The following is a 17689-nucleotide window of genomic DNA, read 5'->3' on the forward strand; positions in this document are numbered from 1 at the left end:
TTCTATTTGATGAAGGCATTACTTTATTCTGGGCTATTGCTCTATGAAAGTGTCATCAGGTCACCTAACAAGTCATTTTGTAGTAAGAGTTACATCAACAATGTCAGTCTCTTCAATGTAGGGAATTTCTACAAGCCAGGCACTGTGCTAAACACTTCACAGGCAGTTAATTCTCCAGTCCTCAAGTGACATGATGAGATTGGGATATCAAGGCTTAAGAAGATTTGGCCACACAAGCAGGAAGAGGCAGATCCAGTTCTCAACAATACATTCCCTCTCCAAAATGAAAACTCTTCTCCACTGTGAATGATGGTGCCCTGGAGCAATCAGGAGGAAGTTTCATGAGGGATAGAATTTATATGCAGTACTGAGGAGGAAAGAGGGCTGATGAAGACGGAATGAAAAAGAAAGTAAACTCATCTCCCATCAAAAGTTCAAATACTTTGTAACGTACAAGTTTGTTCTTTAGAACATGTGTACAATAAGGCTTCATTAAAGTCAACTTTTATGACCATCATTAGGTTATCACATAAATATTATGGACTAGCGTATAACCATTGTAGTTAATGCAGCAGATCTCTGTGCATTGACTTGGAAAGATGGCATTTATGTTATGAACATGAAGACAGGATATAGAATGAGGTATACATATATCCAGGTGTGTGTGTGTGTATGTGTGTATTAGATGAAGTCACAATTGTACACAGGATTGGATATAGTGCCTATAAAGGAGAGATTATGGGGTAGCGTGAGAGATGGTCAACAGGATTTTTGCTTTCTTCTCTCTCACTCTCTCTTGCTCATATTATGTTCACAATGCTTAAAATTTGTTAATTTACACACACTTATTGTGTACCTACTATGACCAGTCATTACTGTTCTAGACATTTGAATTTCATTCTTGCTCTATAATTAAGAGAGAAGCAGCATTTGAGATTGTGTCATTGGTACTCAAGCTACAATCAGGGAGTGAGCTGGTGAGATCCTGGACTACCGAAGTCCTTTTGGGAATGCAGGGGAAAGAAAGGATGACATCCATCTAATATGCTTCTTGTAAAATGGAGTGTATATGTCCCTCCCAGAAGCCCCTCCATAGTATCACTTGGTGAAGGTCTGGAGGGAAAAATCAGCCCATACATTCAGTTCCCAGGAGAAAGAATCATTTCCTGAAAAGAAGGAGGATTGAGGGAATTTTAAAGAGTCTCTTCAGAGACCGTTGTTCCTGTTTGACTATAATATGACTATTTATTCGTACAATACTTTCCACAGATTCTGATTTTATGGTGCCATAAAGTAAGATTTTCAGAAACTTGGTGGTGGGTAACATAATGCTATCCTTGACACTATTAATTAATGAAGAATTCTACTTAGTGAGGGTGAGCATCATATTTTTCTGAAAATGAATCTTGAGAGCTTCCTTGATTATACTGTGATTCTGCTTCCATTATCATTTAGAGATTGGGACACGAGATGAGACTGGTGATTATAATGATTTAAGAGGAGAAATAATATGTCAGAACTTTGGGAGATTCTATAATTTCATGTTCTATAGCATAAAAAATACACCACATCACTACATCTGGGTGTGTTATATTTTAATATTGGCTGTTGTCATACTTTTCACAGTATACCTGATTGCAAGTTTATCCTGAACTCCCCTGATAGCAATAATGTATATATTGTAGTTACTAATGAAGAAAAGAGAATGCAATAGACTTTTATTGGAAATTTCTTTAGAATCTGGGCCATAATGGCATATATCAGGGGGAGGAGAAATTGTTCATTACGTATTTCTAGGAATTATTCATAATTTCATCTAGCAACATTACAGACCCTAGACCTATGGATGCTTCAGCTGGTGCTGAATGGAACTGCTCAGCTCTGCAATGCAGTTAGCCATATGGAGAACATTATACCCCCAATCTGACACCTGCAATAAAGATCTTTTTGCTTTCTGGAGCAATGTTGGGTTCTGAAATTTTATTCTTTACTTTGGGTCCATAACATCTTTAGAAGCAAGAATTTTTAAGTATCCCAATATCTGTTCCTGAGATTGTGTGTGGGTGACATGAAGATTTTGGGTTTTGATGCTTGAAACCTTCATCGTTAAAATGAAACATGAAATAATTCAGATGCTTTCCAGTCAAGAGAAATTTGGCATCATGATGAGTATTCAACCAACAGAGTAACTGAATTTTCAGTTTCTATCTGAATATATTTATATTTTTTATAAATAGACAAGAAAGTCTAAGGAATGTAAGTACCAGATTATTTTCTTCAGGCATCAGATATCTTAAGAAGTGAGGTTAAATAAATTTTAAGTTTTTTGCTGTCAACTTCTAAAAGTCACATTTCATTGAATCTAAGATGCACTGATGTTTGCAATGCACAATTATTTTATATACAACTATGAATTGTAATTTTAAGACTAATCCCAATTTTGAGAAATGAAGAAAAAATGATCTTAGAATCAACAAAATTTGGAAATCACAAAGTGATGTATCTTGAAAAAAAGCAAACAACACACAAATATGGAAGTATTATCTAATCCCACTGGAAAGCTCTATAATGTGTTCTGCATCCCCCATAATTGCATAAACAGTTCTTTACAACATGAAATTGTTCAATACATTTTGTATTGCAGCTGGCTTTTATCATTCAACAATATATTAGGGATATTCTGCCATAACAGTTATCTCATTTTAAAAAATAACTAAAATAATATCTAGAAGTGTCTTTTCTGTCTTTGGGTCAGAAGTTCCAAACTGTGGGCCACAACCCATTGTTTTAAATATCAATACATTTCATATACATTTCTAATTTCTACTTTCATACGGTGACAGTTGGCTCTAGCCAAGTAATGACTGTTCCTCTAGTTGGAGGACATCCCTTTAGTCCCCCAGTTCACCATGTTTCCCATAACTTTCTACTCTCATTACATTTCTACACGGCCCCCCCACTGGTTTTAAGGTTTGCAACAACCCCTACATGAAACCATGAAACGTTTGGAAAATAACTTAATATAGGAGATCAGGAAGACCTTGTTGTTGCATTCCAAGTTCACTTAAAAATATATGTAATTTGTCACTGTCTACCACTTCTACCATCTAGTTTTTACCCCTACCAACATTTACATATCTGATTCAAACTTTGTTCAGTTCTCCTCCTTCCCTAAAGCTGCAGTGAGAAGAGTTACCAATACCACTTTATTGATCTCATTTGCTTTATGACTTTTTTCTATCATGTGCATTTCATTTGACTCTCAGAGACCCAACTATACTTTCACATTGGTAGTTCTTCATGAAACCTCATTTCTGATGATCTGTCATTGTCCACCCAAAATGGAAACATTTCCTTTGTATTGGTAGCTACATCAACATTGTTCCTGAAGCCGAACTTGGCCACTTCTTTAGTCATTGTTTCCCTAGAGCCTATCCTTTTGTCACGACCATTTCCTTACTTGGAAAAAATAATTGTGGAAATGTCTGAATAGAGAGAGATCTGGTGTTTCATTTGCTGATGTGGCCCATTTTCTAGTGTTACAATTGGTAAAGAATTATATTGGTTGGTAGCACTAAATAAAAAATTTCAGTTCTTCTTAATAGACTTCTTATAACTATTTCACCATCTAAACTGATCTCTTGGAGACATTCTTAGCAAAACCAATGTGCCATTATTTTTTTGAATTTGTGTATTCTACAAAATAAAATAAATTTCCATAAAATAATTTAAATGTAATATTTATATTTCTGGAAGACCTCCTGACATATTTCTGTTCTGCTTCAAACCTAAAGTAAACAAATAAAATAACACAACCCCGAATTAGGAAAATTGTGTGAATATCAAACAATGAATATCATGAATTTATTCCAGAGTACTAGTTTACATATGTCACAACTAGATAAAAGGCTCTTTCTGTGCCACTTTTCTCTCTGTCTCTGTCTCTTTCTCTTTATTCTTTGACTGTATATAATGTCATGTCAGTTGTGATAGCCAGCAAGTGTTGTTCCCCTGAGGAATTATATGGTAGGACTAAAAAGGGACAACTTACATTAAGGGGCTTAAACTATAATGGTGTTATCTCTTAAAAACACCCAGGTCTCTTAGGTAGACTTCTTCCCTTGGGGAGGAAAGAAAGCAGAGATCTTCCTTGGTAGGTTGCCATTAGATTGTGTCCTCTGCATTATAAATTCGATGCAAAGATGTATAAACTAGGAAGTGTTCCAGACTTACTCTTAAAGAAGTATTGGCATTTCCCAAGACTTCCATGAAAGCAAGATTCTTTGGTCTATCACAAAGCTCAATGCCAGCATGAAAATTCTGTGTGCTCTGTGAGTGTGTTGAGTAATGGGCAGTCAGGAATAGAGCCAATTGTGTGGAAGCCATTGGATGCACGTGCATTTCAGAGTCATTCAGCTATCATTGCTCTTCTTAGGTGGACCAAAAATTTAAGACATGGAGCAATATTATTGCCCTCTGATTAGATATCATAATTCTGTTGACAATTTCTAAATTTCTGATTACAAAAATATACAGTATAGAAAATCTTAAAAATGTGGGAAAATAGAAAATAAAGTTCCCATAATGCTAATATTCAGAGACAGTCTCTGTTAATATTTTTATGTGTGTTAATTCTAGGTGAGGGGAGGATTTTTTTGACACATTTAAAATTTTTGAAATTATACCGTTTATAAATATTATACCCTGCTCTTTTCAATCAATGTATAACATACACACACACTCATATATATGTATGTGTACATACGTATACACACACACACATCTATATCTGTACATATGTTTGTCTATATACATACACATACACACATATATGTGTATGTGTATATATGTATGTGTATATATGTGTGTGTATATATGTGTATGTGTTTATACATATATACACACACATACACACATACACATATATGTGTGTGTGTATGTCTATACGTGTATATATGTGTGTATATGTGTACATCTTCCCTAGCTTGTTGAATGCACACATACTGTATGTTGTATATACACACATCTGTACAACAAATAGCAGAGTCATCTTTCCTAGCTTGTTGAAAATTCCTGAAAGCATAATTTAATGACATTATTGTGCAACTGTCCATTGTGTCAACATCATAACACTTGTAAACCATTCTCCTGTTTTTGATCATTTAGTTTGTTTTTATTTTTTTGCTGTTGTAAATAACCACATTACAAAGCAATTGTAGCAATTCTTGGTGAATGAAATAAGTGGGTAAAAGGTATGAAATGTTTAAAGACTCAATAGACATATTGTCAAATTATTTGACTAAACTATTATCACCATCTTACCTGCATTGAACGAATTCCAATTTCAAACCAGTCTCATTGGCACCGGATAACCTTATTTTCTAAATGGTTCTTTTAATAAATTTAAAAAGTTATCTCTTTGTTGTTTGAAATTACATTTCTTTTTTGTTGGTGAGGATGAATATTTTTCCATGTAAGCATGTGCTTTTGTAAGAATCACTAAATTGCTACAAGACAACATTACACAGAGAATGTTGTCTATGCCTATTTGAACATCAGGCTTAGTTTTTTTTAAGTGTTTTTCAATTTATAAAGTGCTGTCACATACATAATTATCTCATTGGAGTCTGACAACCACCTTTTGAGATAGGAAAGAACAGGTATTATTTTCCTATTTAAAAATGAGGCAGGTGAAGTTCAGAGAAAATCAGGAACTAGCCCAAGTTAATCTAGTTAGCAAGCAGAAGAGGGACTTTTGTTTTGTTTTGCTATCGAATCAGAGGATTTCAACAAAAACTGGAATTCATGTGAAGTGAGGTCCAATTAAGGCAAAATGGAAGAAAGTAAAGTAGGAACAACTATTTAATTCCCTTCTTTAGCTCCTTATAATAGAACATAAGGCATCAAGAAGAGGCTGGTATCATTTTGTATATGGTGTCTAAGACACTCCTGAACCAGGATAAATATTTAACAAGAGAAAGAAAACATGAGCTGAAGGGTTGTTTTTCAGACTGCTGCCTCAGAAAATGTTAATCTTTAGCACTCATGAGCTTAAATATAAGAGAACAAAAGGAAGTACTTAGGAGGTGTGCAGAGAACTGGCAATATTTTTGAGGCAGTATTTTTCAAGATGCTATGGCCAATTAAGTAGTGTCGAGTGTATGTTCAGTGCAAACGGTTTGTTTCTCCCTCTTAACTGCACAAACGCTAATTGCAAAAAATAACCACTTCTTCCAAGTTGCTGATTTTGGGGGCAAAATGTCCTACAAATGTTTGCAGTGGGCAAGTGCTCTGTTTTGATTATGTAATCTCATTAGAAATATTGTATTAGATATCCCTTATTTGAGTCTTCCCATTGATGAGAAATCACACAACTTTCTAAAAAATGAACCTCTGAGCTTTTTATTCTTAATCAATTCCATCCATTTTTATTGATTACAAAATTTGCATAGGCACAGTATAATTTTTACACCAATGGTACATGTATTTTGGCTCAATGTGACCACATATAAGTCATATAATAACCAGGTGGAACTGGAACTTAGGTATTCTATATGCTATCATTAGGTGCCGTGTCACTTGAGAAGTAGCAGTTGTATCAGTTAGGATTCTTCATTTCAAGCAATAGAAGCTGATGCTGGTAATCTCTGGCAAACAGAATTTTTGGGCAGACTCTAAGGGGCTCACTAAATTAATCGAATCCTGGGAGGCCATTCTTTGAATACAGGCATAAATCTGCAACCTTCTAAATGACACTATAGCAAGAACTACAGAAAAATATTCACACCGAAAAACTAACAAGACCTGCCTAACACAGTTACAAATATGACCCCAAGCAACCCCACATCCTGTGTCACTAATTTTGAACTCAAAGTCTAGAAGGAGAGCCTTCTAGTTAGTTAAGATTATATGTGCCAATCCCTCAGAGTAGGAAGAGAAACCTGTTCAATTTTGTGGTCAGCAGCAGCTATTAAAGTACAAAAATTATAACATAATTTGGAATTACCCAAAAAGGAGACAAAGGGATTTCTTCATAGAGAAAGATGAGGTTCAATATTAAAAACAATTGAAATTAAATGAGAATCTATGTAACTATGAATGTTGAGACTGCCAGCTGTCTCCTCAAGCCCTCTTCCTCCACTTCACCCGCAGAAAGTGGGCAGGTGGTTGTATATCTTACACACTGGGTATGGGAGGATTTTTCTCTAGTGAATCCAACCAGCCCCAAAGCACAAACCTTAGAAACACTGACATTGGAGTTTTCCCGATGAACCAGCCTAGCTATATCACCTTGCAATGAGATGCAATGTCCATAGACAACCACTCATGCACATGGAGCTTTTCATCAGCTTTTTAGCCTCCCACTCTTAAGAATATGATCAGACAAGCAGAGACTGCCAGATATCTTAGCAAAACCTCCAGCATGAAAGGCAATTGCCTCAACATATAAATAGAAAAAAGCAAACTGCTGGGAGCGTGGATATAAAAATATATATATATATATATATATATATATATATATATATAAAATTTAGTGTCCTCAGAAATAACTGATAATATTACATCAATGACACAAGAAGAGACAGTTAGATAACAAAAAGAAAGGTCTCAGAAATTAAAAACAAAATCAAATAAATACAAATCTCATAGAAGGATGGGGTTACAGAATTGAGAAAATCTCTCAGAAATCAGTGCAAAAAGATATAGAGCTGGACTGCAGGAGGGAAAGGATAAGACAATTGGAAGATCTTTCCAAGCACTTCAACATCCAGATGCCCTTTGCAGAAAGAAAAGTCATGAGATTTCAAATTAAAGATGCCAGATGACTGCTATCCACTCAGCACAATGGATGAAATTGAACCACACACACCAAAGTACATTATTACAAAATCTCAGAATCCTGGGACAAGAGGAGGAATCTTAAAAACTAATGGAGAAAAAAAAAATCAGATCACAGCAAAAGATCAAGAATCTGAATACCAGTGAATATATCAAGAGTAACTAAGAGATAGTGTGAAATGATAAATCAAGAATTAAAATACATGTCTATATTTTAGAGACATGGAGATAAATTCAAAAAAGTAAAACAGCTGAAAGTTGTTGCATCAGAGAGATTGAAAAACTGATGGGAGTGTGCATGGTAGGTTTTTGTAAATAATAAAATTTACATAAACCATTTACTTTTTGGACTATAAGCATATATATAACTTCAAATGAATAAAGGATAGTAACAAATTGATAGCTCTCCAATAAGCAGAAAGAGAGAGGAAAGAAAGAAAAAAGAGAGAGAGAGAATAAAGAAAGAAAGGAAAGGAAAGAAAGAAAGAAAAAGAAAGGAAGGAAGGAAGGAAAGAAGGAAGGAAGGAAGGAAGAAAGAAAGAAAGAAAGAAAGAAAGAAAGAAAGAAAGAAAGAAAGAAAGAAAGAAAGAAAGAAAGAAAGAAAGAAAGAAAGAATAACTGGTTTATTTAGTATATGTACAGATGCATATTCTCTACACCAGAAAATGAATTGGTGACGTACTCTCTTGAAAGTGTCTGAAAATCAACTCAAAGTAGCATAACAAACAAAATTGGAGATAGACTTTGGTGACTGTCATAGATAGAAGCATGCTAGGGCAGCTTAGAATATCAAAGCCAGAGCTACAGGAACCAAGACTTCATAATTTTGCTTGCCTCTATTTTTGCTCGGCTGCATTTGCAAAGAGAAGCATTCCTCATAAAGCATTTCAGAAGGCCACTAGAAGCCCACATTTATATTTTTCCAACCTTAGCAATCTAAGTGGAATGAGTTCTCTATCCCAGTATTCTTACATTTGCTTGGGTAGGATAATCGGGTCTAACCTAAACAGAGCTCTAAGAATGGCTGGGCCTGAGTCAGATGCCCATTCCATTGACCAGATTTGGCAGAGGTGCATAGCATAGCATTATGATTGACTGTGTCTTTCCTTCTCCCCCACCTCACATCTTTTCATCTCAACTTTTGTGACAACCATGGCTAGAGTGACTAGTTTCATGCAGTTATACCCTGTGACAATGTTGCTTCAGCTGATCATCTTCCTTCTGCTCTGAGGCTTTCACACCTTGGTATGGAAATATCTTCGGGGAAATCCCTGCTGCAAAGCCCAGAAGTGCAAGAGAGTTAACATGCCATGGGGTAACTCTTGATCCACGGCCCCTCAGAAGATCTCAGTGAGATTAGCACCAGCTGCCTTTGGTGGTGACACAAGGACACCCCCTTACATTGACTTTCTACCTATGCTTCTTCCACTTAACTCCCAACTCCTCTTCCCTAAAATCACTTTCTTCATTCAGGCTCTTATCTCAGGTATTTCTTTCTGGGGAGAATCCACACTAAGTCATGAGTTTTCTCAAAGGAATATAGATAACTTGTTAGACAAAAAATAGCATATCTATCTTAGATACTATAAGTCAATGATCTCAGGCACTTCATCAGTGGCTTGCGGATAACTTGAACCTGTCATTTCAGAAGATGTAAAATTTGGGTTTAGTCTCACAATCATTTATTTTCATATGGACTGATTCTCCCAATTCTCCTGGTTAAATAGAAGGCCAGCTATCAGGAAGAGGACAAATTGGATGAACATATATGAAAATCATTTCTGTACATACTGTAAAGCAACAGAAATAATTTGTAGTGTGATGGGAGCCCTCCAGCTATTGGGCAATTGATGTGAGATATTCTTATGAAAGGAGCATGTTAAAGTGATAGTAAATATGGTTGTTAATTTATACAACTTAATTAAAGCCTGAACCAATGTTTTAAACAAGCTTTTGGGTTACTATAGTGAACATTAAAGAATAAGGCTGGGCACGGTGGGTCATCCCTGCAGTCCCAGAACTTTGATAGGCCGAGCCCAGAAGTAAGGGCAACACGAGATCTAGTCTCTATAAAAAATTTTTTTTAAAAATTGCCAGGCATTGTGGTGTATGCCTGCAGTCCCAGCTACTTGGGAAGCTGAGGTGGGAGGATTGCTGGAGACTGGGAGGTCAGGGCCGCAGTGAGCCATGATCACACCATGGTCTGGGCAACAGAGCTAGACCTTGTCTCACACACACACACACACACACACACACACAGTAAAAAAGATAAAATATTTTGTGTTCTGAGGAATGTTTCTAAACTTGGCCCATTTAAACTATCATTTTTTTTCAGAGGAAATTAAGGTTTAATTTCTTTATTGTTGTCCTACTTCAAAATGCTTTTCAAATGACTTATTTTATTGATTAAACAAATTAAATTTTGGTTGTTATTCATAAAACACATATTGAAGCTATACATTGATCAAAAAATTTATTCTTTAAACTTTACCAAAGATGGTAGGGTAAATACGGCAATGTACATATTTAAAAAGGTATGTGATGACTATTTTGAACCTCTATGCAAAATCATCTATATTCCCCATACTTTGTATTATAACTTTTCATATTTATATATTGTATTTCCCCATTAAATTGCAATGACCTTGAAGACAGACAGAGACTCTGAAACTTCTCTGCACCTTCTGAGCAGTAACCAATACTTGGTGTATATTCATCTAGTTTTTCTCTTCTATTTTTCACACATACACAGATACACACTAATTTAAATGACACTTACATATGTACATATATGAGGTTCTACGAAACATACTACTTTACTATCCTGATTTTATCACAGTCATTTTTTCATTACTTTATTAGGTTTTATACTTAAAATTTAAAAATTATACCTCTATGTAATTAAATCAATTAGTGCAGGAACATACAATGAAAAAGTATTTCCCTACCTTCCCCTAACCCACATCTCTGAAGTAAGCACGATTAACAATTTGGTGTCTAGTCTTCTGTGTCTTTTGCTCTGTGTTTCTACAAATATAAATAAACAGAAACATATAAACTTGTATAAGGTTTTAATTTATAAACTTCATTTTCACACACCTTTTGGAAGCACAATCAGAAAAAATGAATTTAGAAATGTCAGCGTATTAGTCGTTTGGCTGTTAAGACTCAGGCATTAAAATAGAGTTAAAGTTGATAAATACAATTCGATTTCTATTTGACTTCTTATTAAACTCTTTTTATTAGTGCTTAGTTCTGAATCAACATGGTCAGTCTGTTGTCTGTCTTGGGAAACATCTCTGGTAAACATTGTTCCTATGGAGACAAAGGATAAGCAAATGACTCCCTTTGCAAGTTTCATGGGGATCTCTACAGATGAATATCTACTAAATTCAATAATCACTCAACATTGACTAAAATTATCTCCTTTCAAGAGCCAAAGAAATATTTGTTGTTATCTTATTTAGTGTGCAGAAAATTGTACTCACATTCTTTCCATCCTTCTCTTAAAAAGGCCCATAGGAAAATAACTTGAAGATTAACTCAATAGCCATTGAGTTTATAGAATGAGACACCTATGAAATTATTAAAAACACTTAAATTCAGAGTTGCTTTTCAAACTTACTTAAGTCAAATTAAATGGTTGTTTTCATCACTTCTTATAATTTATTTTACTCTAGATAAGAGGAAAATATATCAGTCTCCTAATAGTATTAAATATTTCCCTCATAATATATGGTCAACAAAGTCCTGCTGAATTAATGAATTGTGTGTGTGTTTGAAAGTAGGATTGTACTTGTCTAATTGTGGCATCAGTTGTCATGGAGACTATCAGCCAATCAGTGAATAAACGCCCTTACTTGGCAGTGTTTGGGTGAAGAAAGCTTTGTGCAGTTGTCAGCCTGAGATTTATGATGGTAAAACTATATTTGGCAGGCAAATCAATGTGTTGACCACTCTTTGTGTTTCTGCCCTCATTTTAAGTCAACCCCTTGCGATTCAACTAGAATATTAAGAGACCCTGGGTCTTTGGAGCAGTTTTGTTATTAATCGATCACTTTTATAAACTGTGTATGGGATGACTAGCTATTTGTATACATACCAAATGAAGCCAACCCGTGGTATGTCTTTGTATTTGTAATTGTAAATGTCAGATCTTGAAAGCAAGTGGGTATTAGAGGATATCTTTTTATGTCTACTATTAAAACATGTCGAGTGATCTATAAATTACCCTACATAGATAAACAGTGGATTAAAATTAGGCACTTTCATTCTGTCATCACTATAGTATTAATCATTGGAGTTTGGGTCTTTAATGTTAATATATACCTTTTAGCAGTATATGTCACTACATATTAAGTTACATGATAGCTGACAGACTTTTAAATCAAAACTTTTTTTATCCTAATGTCATAACATGATAAGAATTAGAGTAATTTTTACTTACATAGAATATTGTTTAATCTTTTGCACATGCTGTTTTCTATTGTTTATATTTGCAATAAACTAAGATGTTTTTTATCAGTACCTATTCTTATTCACATACATGCCAAAATAGGTGTTCAACGTTTCGCCTAATATACAAAGAGCTATGCAGAGTAACGCCCATAACGCCAATGCTATTTTACCAATTTTTAGTGAAACAAAATTGGAGTAAAATATGAGATCTTTTAAGTTATATGTTTTCTTTTACCAGAATAAATTGTTATCCGAAAACACATCATTAGGATTATCAGAAAATAGGTAACTTTTATGTCCTGATCAATCTAAAACAGAAAGGCTTCCTATATATCCTCTGGTAAAGAGTGATTTAATTTCTTATACTCATTATAAATTCTGAATATTTAGAGAATATGAATAAATTGCATATAGTTAGTTGACGTAAAATCTATCCATTGAAGAATGGGCAGGTAGTGTTGCTTATATGATAGTTAATGCTGAAAACAAAATTCCTTCTGCAAGTCCCCTATCCTAATTTTCCCATCTGCTACTGCACAAATCCATTGCAGAAGCTGAATCTTGCATAGAGTAAGCACAGAGCAAGATAATACTTTGCAAGCAAATGAACCAAACTTTCTTTACCTACTGCCCATTAGACTAAATAAAAAGTTGATCCTTCCTCCATTGGACTGGGTTTCTATCGTAATTTTGTTGTGGTTATTATGCTTATATGTGTGTGTCCTCTGACTATAAGATCCACAAGGGTGGGAATCATATTCTTCACTGTGTCTTTGGCACTTTGAACAAGTCTTGGCACACAGTCAGTTCTCCAAAGTGTTTGAGTGAATAGAGGTTAAACTGCTTTCTTAGATTTATTGCTTTCTTATCGCGTGAAGATGCAGCAAGAAGATGCCATCTATGAACCAAAACACAAGCCCTCACCAGACACTGAAGCTGTTGGTGCTTTGATTGTGGACTTTCCAGTCCCAAGAACTGTAATAAAAAAAAAAAATTGTTGTTTATTTTATAAATAGAATTTATTAGTAAAAATTTAAAATGTGTGACTTGTTGGGTTTTTTCTCAGTTAAATTTTCTTTAATTCCAACATATTCAAGGATTCAAATAAAAATTATCCTATCTCTATTTCATAAGTGTAAAAAATAAATTCATGAAAATGAGAAAAAATGTCAATAGGTAGCTGGAAAGATAGTTTTAAAATAATGTCATACATCACTGATGATGAACTTTTTAATAACATTATAAACAGTATTTTAAAAATAATGTCTGAATAGTGAGCCTTCACAGAGTATAGAAACAATGACTTTTATTTTTATATCAATTTACAGTTCCTAAGTGATTTTTCACATATATTTCCTCAATTCCTTATTCCAATTTTATAGATAAGGAATCTAAAGGACAGAAATTTTGAAGAACTTGTCCAAAAATAGAAGAAAGTTATTCTGATGCCAAATCTAATCATCTTTCTACTATCAAAAATGAATGTTTTAAAAATTCCATATCTTACATATCTCTATTTATTACAAATAACAAGTCTGGATTAAAAGAAAATAGGTCTGGCAGGTTTAGTAGCATGCTAGTGTTTTATATTTTAAGGAATTTTAAAATATCCCAAGTCTCAAGTTCTTTTTTGTAGCGGATTAATAATAACCAACACAGTTGTCCATCTTAGAAAAAATTAATGCCACAGGCTATGATAGACTTTTAAAGTAACATTTAGGGTGTGATATCACCAAAAACATGTACCTGGCAAAAATGTCTCCACTGAAGCATAAAATCTTTGGCCTGGAGCCACCGTGAGTTAATCAGTGCCATGGGGCATATTTACTGCTGTCTACCCACATCTCTACGATGAATGAACAGCTTTCAAACACATATTCATCTAATTGATGACCTAGGAGAAAAACAAGGCAGAAAGTATCAGTGAGACACTCCAACTCACTCTAGTTATTGCCTGCGTTTGTTTATTTCTCTTGATATCTCACATTATTCTCCTTGGTTTCTGTCCATTTAAAATGTGTGGTTTATTTTTTGTTTTACTCATTCTCTTCCATTGTTAAACTTGATATGCAATTTGGGAAGCGGATTATTAGGTCTTTTAAAAGCGAATACTTGAAAATTTGACATGGTTTACACTCCCATTGCTCTCTGGTATTTTTAATATCCAAAACGTTTTATCAAAGAAAAAATGATTGTTCATGCAGTAATTTAATTCCATCTCCATACTATATTCTCACAAGTCTGTATTCCCACGTATAGGTGTTTTTTAGATAGAATGAATGTATGTGGTAGTGAAGGATAGTTGCTACATCAGCTGTTATGATTCAAGGATTCTCTTCATTATGCAGGACACTGACAAATTTCATTATGTAGAGCATAAACTTATATGCCATTAATATGTACATAAATGAAAAAAATTAAAGTTGTTACTTCGATCTGTTTTAAGCATACTCAATAACATTTGTGTTAAACTAAAATAAGGCTAAAGACATATTACAAATCTGCAAATTGTTCCTAGTTTGACTACAGTTGTTGGAATTTGTCAATCAGTTCAGAAACAGATCTTTTTGTCTCTTTTTTAAATCAAATCACTGAAGATTGAGTCATATTTCCCTTTTTTATTTCTTTATTTTATTTGTTGTGGATGCACAAATGAAGAAAGACATTTCATAAATCCTTTTTTATTTTAAAATATTCATTGGCTATAAAACAACATTTTAAAACCAGTAAAATGTATAAAATATTTATATTTTACTATACAAGTAATTGAAATAAACATCCATAGAATCTCTAGTAAAAGAAATTGTCATTGCCCCACACATCCACATACAAAGTCAAATAGTAGTATGTGGAAATTGTATTGGTTTACCTATTTGGGTATGAAATATTATGTAAACTCTACACATAGGATTTTAAATGTATTAATCTCTTTATCACTGATATATGATATTTGTGGAGTTTAAACTTTTCTGCATGAATTCAAAACTTGCTACCATTTTCTTGTTAGCATTTCCTGATAATTTTGCTTTTTGCTATTCTTCTGTTATTTATTCCTCTAAATGTCTCAAAACTATTTTAAGGGAAGCTTTTAAAAAGGGAGAAATAAAAAACGGAAATATGACTCAATCTTCAGTGATTTGATTTTAAAAAGAGACAAAAAGATCTGTTTCTGAACTGACTGACAAATTTCAATAACTGTAGTCAAACTAGGAACAAATTGCAGATTTGTAATACATCTTTAGCTTTACCTTAGTTTAAAAATGTTAAATGGTATTTGTTAAATTTAAAGTCTTGTCAGTTTTTTTTTTTATATGAAAGCATAAGCTCACTTGGCTTCCTGGTGAAAACTTCAAAAATAATTTAGACACACAGATAAAGTAGTTTTGGTAGAATTACTGATAATCTACATACAACTTGATTTTTAAAAAAGTAGTTTCTTCTTGAATTATGCAGTCATAAGTATTTTGTGAATTTTTTGGTCTGAATTTTAATTGGACATTGGAATTTTATCTATAATTTTATCTCACTGATGCCCCCTTTTCTCAAATTTAAATGGCAAATTTTTTTGCTTTATCTATTTGTATTGCTATTTTAGCACACTGTTTTCTCCACAAAAATTAAAATTAGATCTACAATTATATACAACGTACTGTTGATTGTGGACATTTTCAAAATACAGCAATATCCATACCAACTATAAGTGAAGTCCGATGCTACATCTGATTTGTCTGTTTCCTTTTTTAAAAAAATTATTTATGGACTAATATGTATTTCAGGAGCTACTGAACCATGCAGGGACTAGCATTCCAACTATTTGAAACCATCTGTTTGAGATGATGTTACTGGAATACTTTTTTCTTTTGTTAATGTTTACTCAAAATTATTTCTTTAATACTTTCATAAAATGGCTAAAATATCTTGCTTCTTTGAGAATTACCCTTAAGAAACTTAGTTCCTGATTATCAGGAAGAAAATTCTTTTGGTGTCACTTGAAATACACAGCAGTGGCTAAGAAAACATCTTTTCCATTGTCTAGGAAGAAGATCATTTGATATAAGAAAATGAGTAGATTAAAATTCTAGAAAACCTTATGATTGAATTATGAATCTTTGTTTTTAATAGCACAGTGATCAGTCTTTCTGCTTCAGTAAGAATTTTGTGTTGTCTGTGATTTTGCTTTATTGATGTTGCCAGAGTATTCTTAATCAAAGGTAGTTTAGAATATATTCAGGAATAATATTTGTCTTTTACAGAAAATGAATAATTTCACCTGCATATATAGATTTTAGCCTAGTTTTAACCTCTTTACTTTTTAATATAATTAACTGGTATGAACAATTTTTTGTTATTAATTCTTAGAGAACACAAATTGTTGGATGACTCCTCAGAATTTTGGTTTTAATAAATTTGAGTGGGCTCAAGAAATTACGAGCTCTTGAGTGATGCCAACATTGCTGGTCTAGGGGTCAACTTTGAGAACTACTGAATTTAAAAATAGATTTTAGAAAAACAGAAAGAGGGCAGTGGCTCATGCCTGTAATCCCTGCATTTTGAGAGGCTGAGGCAGGCAGATCACTGGAGGTCAGGAGTTCCAGACCAGCCTGGCCAACATGGCGAAACACCATTTCTATTAAAAGTACAAAAATTAGCCAGGTGTGGTGGCAGGTACCTATAATCCCAGCTGTTCGGGAGGCTGAGGCAGGAGAATTGCTTGAACCCAGGAGGCGGAGATTGCAGCAAGCTGTAAACGTGCCACTGCACTCAAGCCTGGGCAACAGAGCAAGACTCAGTCTCAAAAAGAAAATGAAAAACAGAAAGGTGGAGAAGCCACCCTGAACTCTCATGCCAAGAATTTTAGGAAAAGAATAGCACCTTAAAACAAAAGAATGATGTGAAAGAATAAAGCCAAGAACCGAAATTAATTACATAGAAAAGACATATAAAATAGTATCAACGAGGCCCAAGGATGAAATTATTTTTAAAAGCTGACAAAATCTTGATGGGTATAAGCAAGGAAAAGAGAAAAGACACAAATAATATCAGAAATGAATAAGTAATATCACAATCTATCCCAAAGGATAACAATTAAATATTTTGAATGACTGTATGCTAATAGATTTGAAATTTTAGATTAAATTTTAAACTTTTCTGGAAAATACAGCTACTTTGTCGTTGCACAGTAAGAAAATGAAAATCCTCTATCTGTTTTAAAGATTAAGTATGTAAATAAAAATTTCCAGCAAAGAAAACCCCAGGCTAAAAAGGAGCCACTAGTTTTATTTAAAGAGGAGGTACAATTTTAAACAAAATCCCCCAATAAATAACCTTTCTCTTACTTTACCCTTTTTCTTAAAAGATAGTTTTTCTTTATTCACAACTTCAGTTTAACAGT

This window comes from Macaca thibetana, chromosome 2 (genome assembly GCF_024542745.1).
Source record: "Macaca thibetana thibetana isolate TM-01 chromosome 2, ASM2454274v1, whole genome shotgun sequence".
NCBI lineage: Eukaryota > Metazoa > Chordata > Mammalia > Primates > Cercopithecidae > Macaca > Macaca thibetana.